Source organism: Pygocentrus nattereri, chromosome 12, assembly GCF_015220715.1.
Source record: "Pygocentrus nattereri isolate fPygNat1 chromosome 12, fPygNat1.pri, whole genome shotgun sequence".
Taxonomy (NCBI): domain Eukaryota; kingdom Metazoa; phylum Chordata; class Actinopteri; order Characiformes; family Serrasalmidae; genus Pygocentrus; species Pygocentrus nattereri.
In genome coordinates this window covers 37,800,455-37,807,598 of record NC_051222.1, presented here as the reverse complement: position 1 = coordinate 37,807,598, position 7,144 = coordinate 37,800,455, and positions in this window count along the sequence as shown.

Sequence of the window (7,144 nt, the reverse complement as noted above, 5' to 3'; positions counted from 1 at the left end):
ATTCCTACAATGATGGAGATCTAAAGTTCTCAGTGTGAGGATCAGTGATGTGAGAGAAGATGATGGAGGAGATTATTACTGTGGAGTGGGGAGAGAAGGAGAGTCAGTCAGTTATCACTCCCTCTACACTGAGATTCAGCTGCAGGTCACTGGTGAGATCCATTATTTTATTACCATTGTTTACCTTGTTTCAGGTGTAACTGAGCATGAAACTACACTTGTGAGTTCAGACCATGCCTTCAACATGGCGGTGGTAGTATGAGGGAGACTAACTGAAGGAGGGGAGAACTCTGAGAACCTGGGCTGGAGTTCTGGGCTTCTCTCTGTGGCCTGAAGTCCAGACCCTCATAGCTGAAGCAGGACTGATGCTGGACTGAGGAACGTGTTGAGATGGGGTGGTGGTGGGGATGAGAACATTCAGCCATGTTCCTCCCCCAAACTTCAATTATGACAGAACTGCAGTAAACAAGCACATTAAACTCTAAATATAACATGTTCATGTAATCATAGTTACGGATCATTTTCACTTTCAGTGTCTCTCTTATAAAGTTCTAATATGACGATTAATTGTATGTGATTATAAAATAAGAGAGATTCAATATCTGTAAGGAGATCTGTGACTGGCTGAGTCTCTAGAAAACCTATTTCAGGATTTCCTCTGTTCAGCTAAGATCATCGTCCTTCAGAGGAAACCAGAGTTTAACTCTCTCAACACTGTTTCCTTCTCCATCTTCAGTCCTGAACTCAAAGAAGTTGTGTAATAAGAAAAATAGAAGATTAGAGAAGACAGAAAAAATAGGGGAAGGATGATGGGAGTGTTACAGAAAGCAGAAACAGAGCTGTACACAGACGTGGTGAGATCACTGACCACTGACACTGATTTTTCTGTGTCTGTATTTGTCTTATTCATATATGAACACCATGTGATTAGATAGGACCTCAACAGAGACCTCAACACAGGCTACGTATCCTGGAAAGTGTGTGCGTGTGTGTGTGTGTGTGTTTGTGTATGTGTGTGTGTGTGTGTGTGTGTGTGTGTGTGCACATTCTAGCTGGAGTTGCCTTAATTGTCTGGGTTTCACTTTTGGCTTTTGTTGGTGAAGATTCTTGTAGGTTGTGCATTAACGTTAGTGCCAAGTTCACAGATGCAGTTTAGATCACAGTTTTAGTAAGTTCCTCATTTGTAGCTGCTGTGATCAGTGCTGAGCCGTTAGCGTTGTGTTACTTGTTTGTAGCTCTGGTTCGCTACAAACACTTCATCTGAGCAGATGATGTTACTGTGATATATGTGACCTGTCGCTCAGGATAGTGAACAGTCACTCCATGTAGTTTTGTCATAACTGAAATTTGAGGGAGGACCATGCCTGGAAGTTCTCCTTCCTCCAATCTACCACCCTTTAAACATCAAAACCCACCCTCCTTAGACACAGTTCACTACACATCATCAACAACAACAACAACCACACCCCTTAAGCCCCATAGTAACACTGAGCCCATGGCAGGTGCCATGCATCACAAATTTATTTGATTTTATTTATCTTTAGTGTTCTAGGAGTAGTGCAGCTGTGTCTAGACGGTTTAGTTACAATCTTAATGTAATATAGATAGATAGATAGATAGATAGATAGATAGATAGATAGATAGATAGATAGATAGATAGATAGATAGATAGATTCAACTTTATTGTCATTACTCAGTACAAGTACATGGCAACGAAATGCAGTTAGCATCTACCAGAAGTGCAAATAGTAGCAAATAGTGCAAAAAGAGAGTGTGCAAGTGTGCAATAAATAGACATAGTGCAACAAATTACAGTTTATAGAATAAATTACTTATAGATATGCAAAAAAATAGATTATAGGTGTGTAGATATATACATGAACATGTTGGAGATGTACACTGTATTGAATAACTGTTGCGATGTGTTATTTACATGGCAGTAGAATGTTAAATTTGTGCGATGGTAATAATAATGAATAAAACAACAGCTCTGATTGGTGAGTGTAGTATGAAAGGCAGTGTTCATAGTCCGCTGTGTGCAGTATGAGTGGTAGTGTTATCAGCGAGGTGTGGAGTTCAGCAGAGTGATTGTGGAGGGAAAGAAGCTGGTTCTGGCCCGGATGCTCTTGTATCTCCTCCCGGATGGAAGTAGGTTGAACAGTTTGTGGTTGGGGTGGGAGGGGTCCTTAATGATGGTGGTGAATGTCTTTGATGGCAGGGAGCTGCACGCCTGTGATGCGCTGAGCAGTCCTTACTATCCTCTGCAGGGATTTCCTCTCCGCCACAGTGGAGCTACTGTACCACATGGTCACACAGTTGGTCAGTATGCTCTCGATGGTGCATCTGTAAAAATTTGTGAGGATCTGAGGAGACAGCCGGTCTTGTTTTAGTCTCCTCAGGAAGTAAAGACGCTGCTGTGCCTTCTTGATGAGATGGGAGGTGTTGAAGGACCATGAAAGGTCTGCCGAAATTTGGATTCCCAGGAACCTAAAGCTGGACACACGTTCTACCTCTGCTCCGTTGATGTAGACAGGAGAGTGTGTGCAGCCCTTGGTTTTCCGATAGTCCACGATGAGTTCTTTGGTTTTGCCTGTGTTCAGGATGAGGTTGTTGGTGGTGCACCAGGAAGTCAGGTGCTGGATCTCCTCCCTGTAGGCCGATTCATCATTGTTCCTGATGTGGCCAACCACTGTGGTGTCGTCTGCAAACTTGATGAAGATGTTAGATGTGTGCAGAGGAACACAATCGTGGGTGAACAGGGAGAAGAGCAGAGGGCTCAGCACACAGCCTTGCGGCACACCAGTGTTCAGGGTGATGGTGGTAGACATATGACTGCCCAATCTCACAGACTGGGGTCGGTCTGTCAGGAATTCCAAAACCTAGTTACACATGGGGGTGCTGATTCCCAGGTCGCTGAGCTTGGTGACCAGCCTAGTCGGGATGACTGTGTTAAAAGCAGAGCTGAGGTCGATGAACAGCATGTGGATGTAGGTGTTCCTTTCATCCAGATGGGTGAGGGCAGAGTGAAGAGCAGTGGAAATTGCATCCTCAGTCGATCTGTTTGCACGGTATCCAGGGATGGTGGAAGCACTGTCTTTAGGTGGCTGAGGACCAGTTTCTCAAAGCACTTCATCACAATGGGGGTGATTGCGACTGGGCGGAAGTCATTAGGACATGCAGCAGATGAGCACTTTGGCACCGGTATGATGGTGGATGTCTTCCAGCATGCCGGAACAGCAGCCTGGGCCAGTGATAGGTTGAAGATATCGGTGAGGACCTTGGCTAACTGTCCAGCGCACGCTCTGAGGACACATCCAGGAACGCCATCTGGACCAGCAGCTTTGCGGGCATGCACCCTGCTCAGTACAGACTGTACATTATCAGTGGAAAGTGTGAGGGGGCTTTCATTGTGGGGAAGACCACTCCATGTGCTGTGTTGGTCATTCCTCTGGTTGAAACGAGCATAGAACTGATTAAGCTCATCTGGGAGAGAGGCACTGCTGGCTGAGGGGGTCAGGGATGGAGGCCTGTAGCCGGTGATTGCCTGAATGCCCTTCTACATGCGGTGGGGGTCAGAGTTGTGGAAGTTCTCCTCAACAGACAGTTTGTAGGTGTGTTTGGCTTTCCTAATCCCTTTTTTCAGGTTAGCCCTGGCTGAGCTGTAAGCCTCGGCATCACCAGATCTGAAAGCAGCATCACGTGCTTTCAGCAGTAGGCGAACCTCTGCATTCATCCAGGGTTTCTGATTAGGATAGATTTTCAGTTGTTTGACAGAAGTGACGTTTTCTATGCATGAGTTGATGTAACTCATGACTGCTGAAGTGTACGTGTCCAAATCTGTGTGTGATTCTGAGGTGGCTTGAGAGGAGAACACACTCCAGTCAGTGTTTTCAAACTGACGCTGTAGTGTAGAGATGGCCCCCTCTGGCCATACCTTAACAGTCTTTGTTGATGTTTTCACACGTTTGATGAGTGGCACATACTTCGGGAGCAGGAACAATGAGAGGTGATCAGACTGCCCCAGGTGGGGGAGGGGTACAGCCTTGTATGCCTCTGCGATATTTGTGTAGACATGATCCAGGGTTTTGTCTCCTCTTGTTGGGCAGGAGACATTCTGATTAAATTTTGGCAGTACAGATTTCAGGTTGGAATGATTGAAGTCCCCCGCAACAATAAAAAGTCCGTCTGGATGCGCAGTTTGTTGTTTGCTGATTGCCAAACTCAGCTCCAGTTAATGATGATGTTCAGGAGCATCTGAATATTAGAGCCAGGTGTGATTAAACCACCATGGAAGTAAATGTTTAGAGACAGAGTTGGGAGCCCCTGGAGTCATGGTCATGTGGGGAAGTATTAAGCATGAAAGTGTTAATGTGATGTGAGGCCAAAGGTTTGAGTTATTTTCCACTTTGTGTGTTACTCTGATTTCAGACTGATGCTGATTACGAAAATGATCTAGAAAACAACATCAGCATGGGTCCAGTCTACCAGAGCCTGGACCACAACACCAACCAATCAGATTCAGTCTACCAGAGTCTAAATCCAAACACCAACCAATCCGATTCAGTCTACCAGAGTCTAAATCCAAACACCAACCAATCAAATTCAGTCTACCAGAGCCTGGACCCCAACACCAACCAATCAGATTCAGTCTACCACAGTCTAAATACAAACACCATCCAATCAGATTCAGTCTACCAGAGCCTGGACCTCAACACCAACCAATCAGATTCAGTCTACCAGAGCCTGGACCCCAACACCAACCAATCAGATTCAGTCTACCAGAGTCTAAATCCAAATACCAACTAATCAGATTCAGTCTACCAGAGTCTTACCCCCAACATCAACCAATCAGATTCAGTCTACCAAAGTCTAAATCCAAACACCATATAATCAACTTCAGTCTACCAGAGTTTAACCCTGACACCAGCCAATCAGTTCCAGGTCATTCACTGGCCACTTTATTAGCTACACCTGTTCAATTGCTTGTTAACACAAATAGCTAATCAGCCAATCACACGGCCGCAACTCAGTGCATTGAGGCATGTAGAGGTGGTCAAGACAACTTGCTGAAGTGCAGACCGAGCATCAGAACGGGGAAGAAAGGGGATTTAAGGGGCTTTGAACGTGGCGTGGTTGTTGGTGCCAGACGGGTTGGTCTGAGTATTTCAGAAACTGCTGATCTGCTGGGATTTTCACGCTCAACCATCTCTAGGGTTTACAGAGAACGGTCCGAAAAAGAGGAAATATCCAGTGAGTGGTCAGTTGTGTGGACGAAAATGCCTTGTTGATGTGAGAGGTCAGAGGAGAATGGGCAGACTGGTTCCAGATGATAGAAAGGCAACAGGAACTCAAATAACCAACCAGAATCTCTGAGGAACGTTTCCAACACCTTGTTGAAAGTGTGACATGAAGAATTAAGGCAGTTCTGAAGGCAAAAGGGGGTCCAACCTTTTACTAGCAAGGCTTGTGAGTGTATATTCATGAATCATAGTGTACCAGTTAGATTAGATGTTCTCTGCTTGTCTCTGTAGGCCCCTGCCTTTTCTTATTGACAAAAAGTTTCTCCCTATGGTAAGAGACTGTGAATATCAGTCCATAGTCATTTCAGACCATAGCCCCTTTACAATGAGTATTCACATTCTGGATTTAGTACCCAGTTATCGCCCATGGAAACTTAGTCCTCTCTTACTCTCTTGAACACTTTGTAAACTTCATTAAATCTAAAATAACATTTTTTCTTACCCACAATCAAACCCCAGGAATTTCGTAATCCATCGTGTGGGAACCATTAAAAGCACACATAAGAGGCCAAATTATTTCATACTCTGCAATGTGCAAGAAAATGGATACTGAGTGCATCAAGCAACTGAGAGATGATATTTTAAAACTGGATACAGAATATAGTCACTTGCCTTCGGACAACGTTTGATTCTGACCTTCTCATATCACGTGAAGTGGAAAATCTAATTGTAAAATCTAGACACACCTCATATGAGCTTGGGGAGAAGCCCGGGAAAATTTTAGCACATCAATTACAGCAGAGAACAGCGAGTCAGTTTATATCTGAAATATGTGATGAACAAGGGTCAAAACACAGCGGTCATTTAGAAATAAACTCATGTTTTTATCACTATTATTCCTCCCTCTATAAATCGGAACCACCTGAGGATACTGTTTTAGATAATTTCTTTCAGAATCTAGAAATCCCCAAAATAGACTCAGATTTATTTGAAATTTTAGAGGAAGACATTGCAGTTGAAGAAATTATAGAATCGATTAGGAGTAGGCAAAATGGTTGATCTCCTGGGCCAGATGGCTATCCCTCCAAATTCTTTAAAGCATTTTCAGAACAACTTGCTCCACTCCTTTTATCAGTATTTCAGGAATTGCTTGCCTCTCAGTCCATCCCCCCTACTATGTGTGAAGCAACCATTTCGCTTATATTAAAGATGGACAAAAAACCTCTTCAATGCAGTTCACATCATCCATTATCGCTCTTGAATACAGACATAAAGATTCTTGCAAAACTTTTAGCCCTCCATCTTGAACAGCCTTTACCCTCCATTATCTCTACAAACCATACAGGTTTTATGAAGAATAGACACTCTTTATTTAACGTTAGGCATCTTCCTAATATTATTTGACCCCTCTCCACTGCCACCCCAGAGATTTTACTATCACTCGATGCCAAAAAACTTTCGACATGGTGGAGTGGGGTTATCTTTTTGTACGCTTGAGAAGTTCGGTTTCAGACCAAAATATATATGCTATATTAAGACACTATATTCCTCTCCTTTGGCTGCAGTACGGATGAATAACAACCTGTCTGCTCACTTTCATCTACAGTGAGGCACGCGACAAGGCTGTCCACTATCCCCCTTATTGTTCAATATATCTATCGAACCATTAGCACTAGCCTTGCATCAGGATATTCTTATAAAAGGTATTTATTGTGGGGACCAGGAGCATAAATTATCACTTTATGCAGACAATTTATTACTTTATATCTCTGATCCTATGGAGAGCCTTCCTAGGTTGTTAGAAATATTAGGTGAATTTGGGAAAATATCGGGCTGCAAGATAAATCCTTCTAATGACATTAATGACACTGGCAAAGGCATTCACTACAGATGAACCCCTTTCA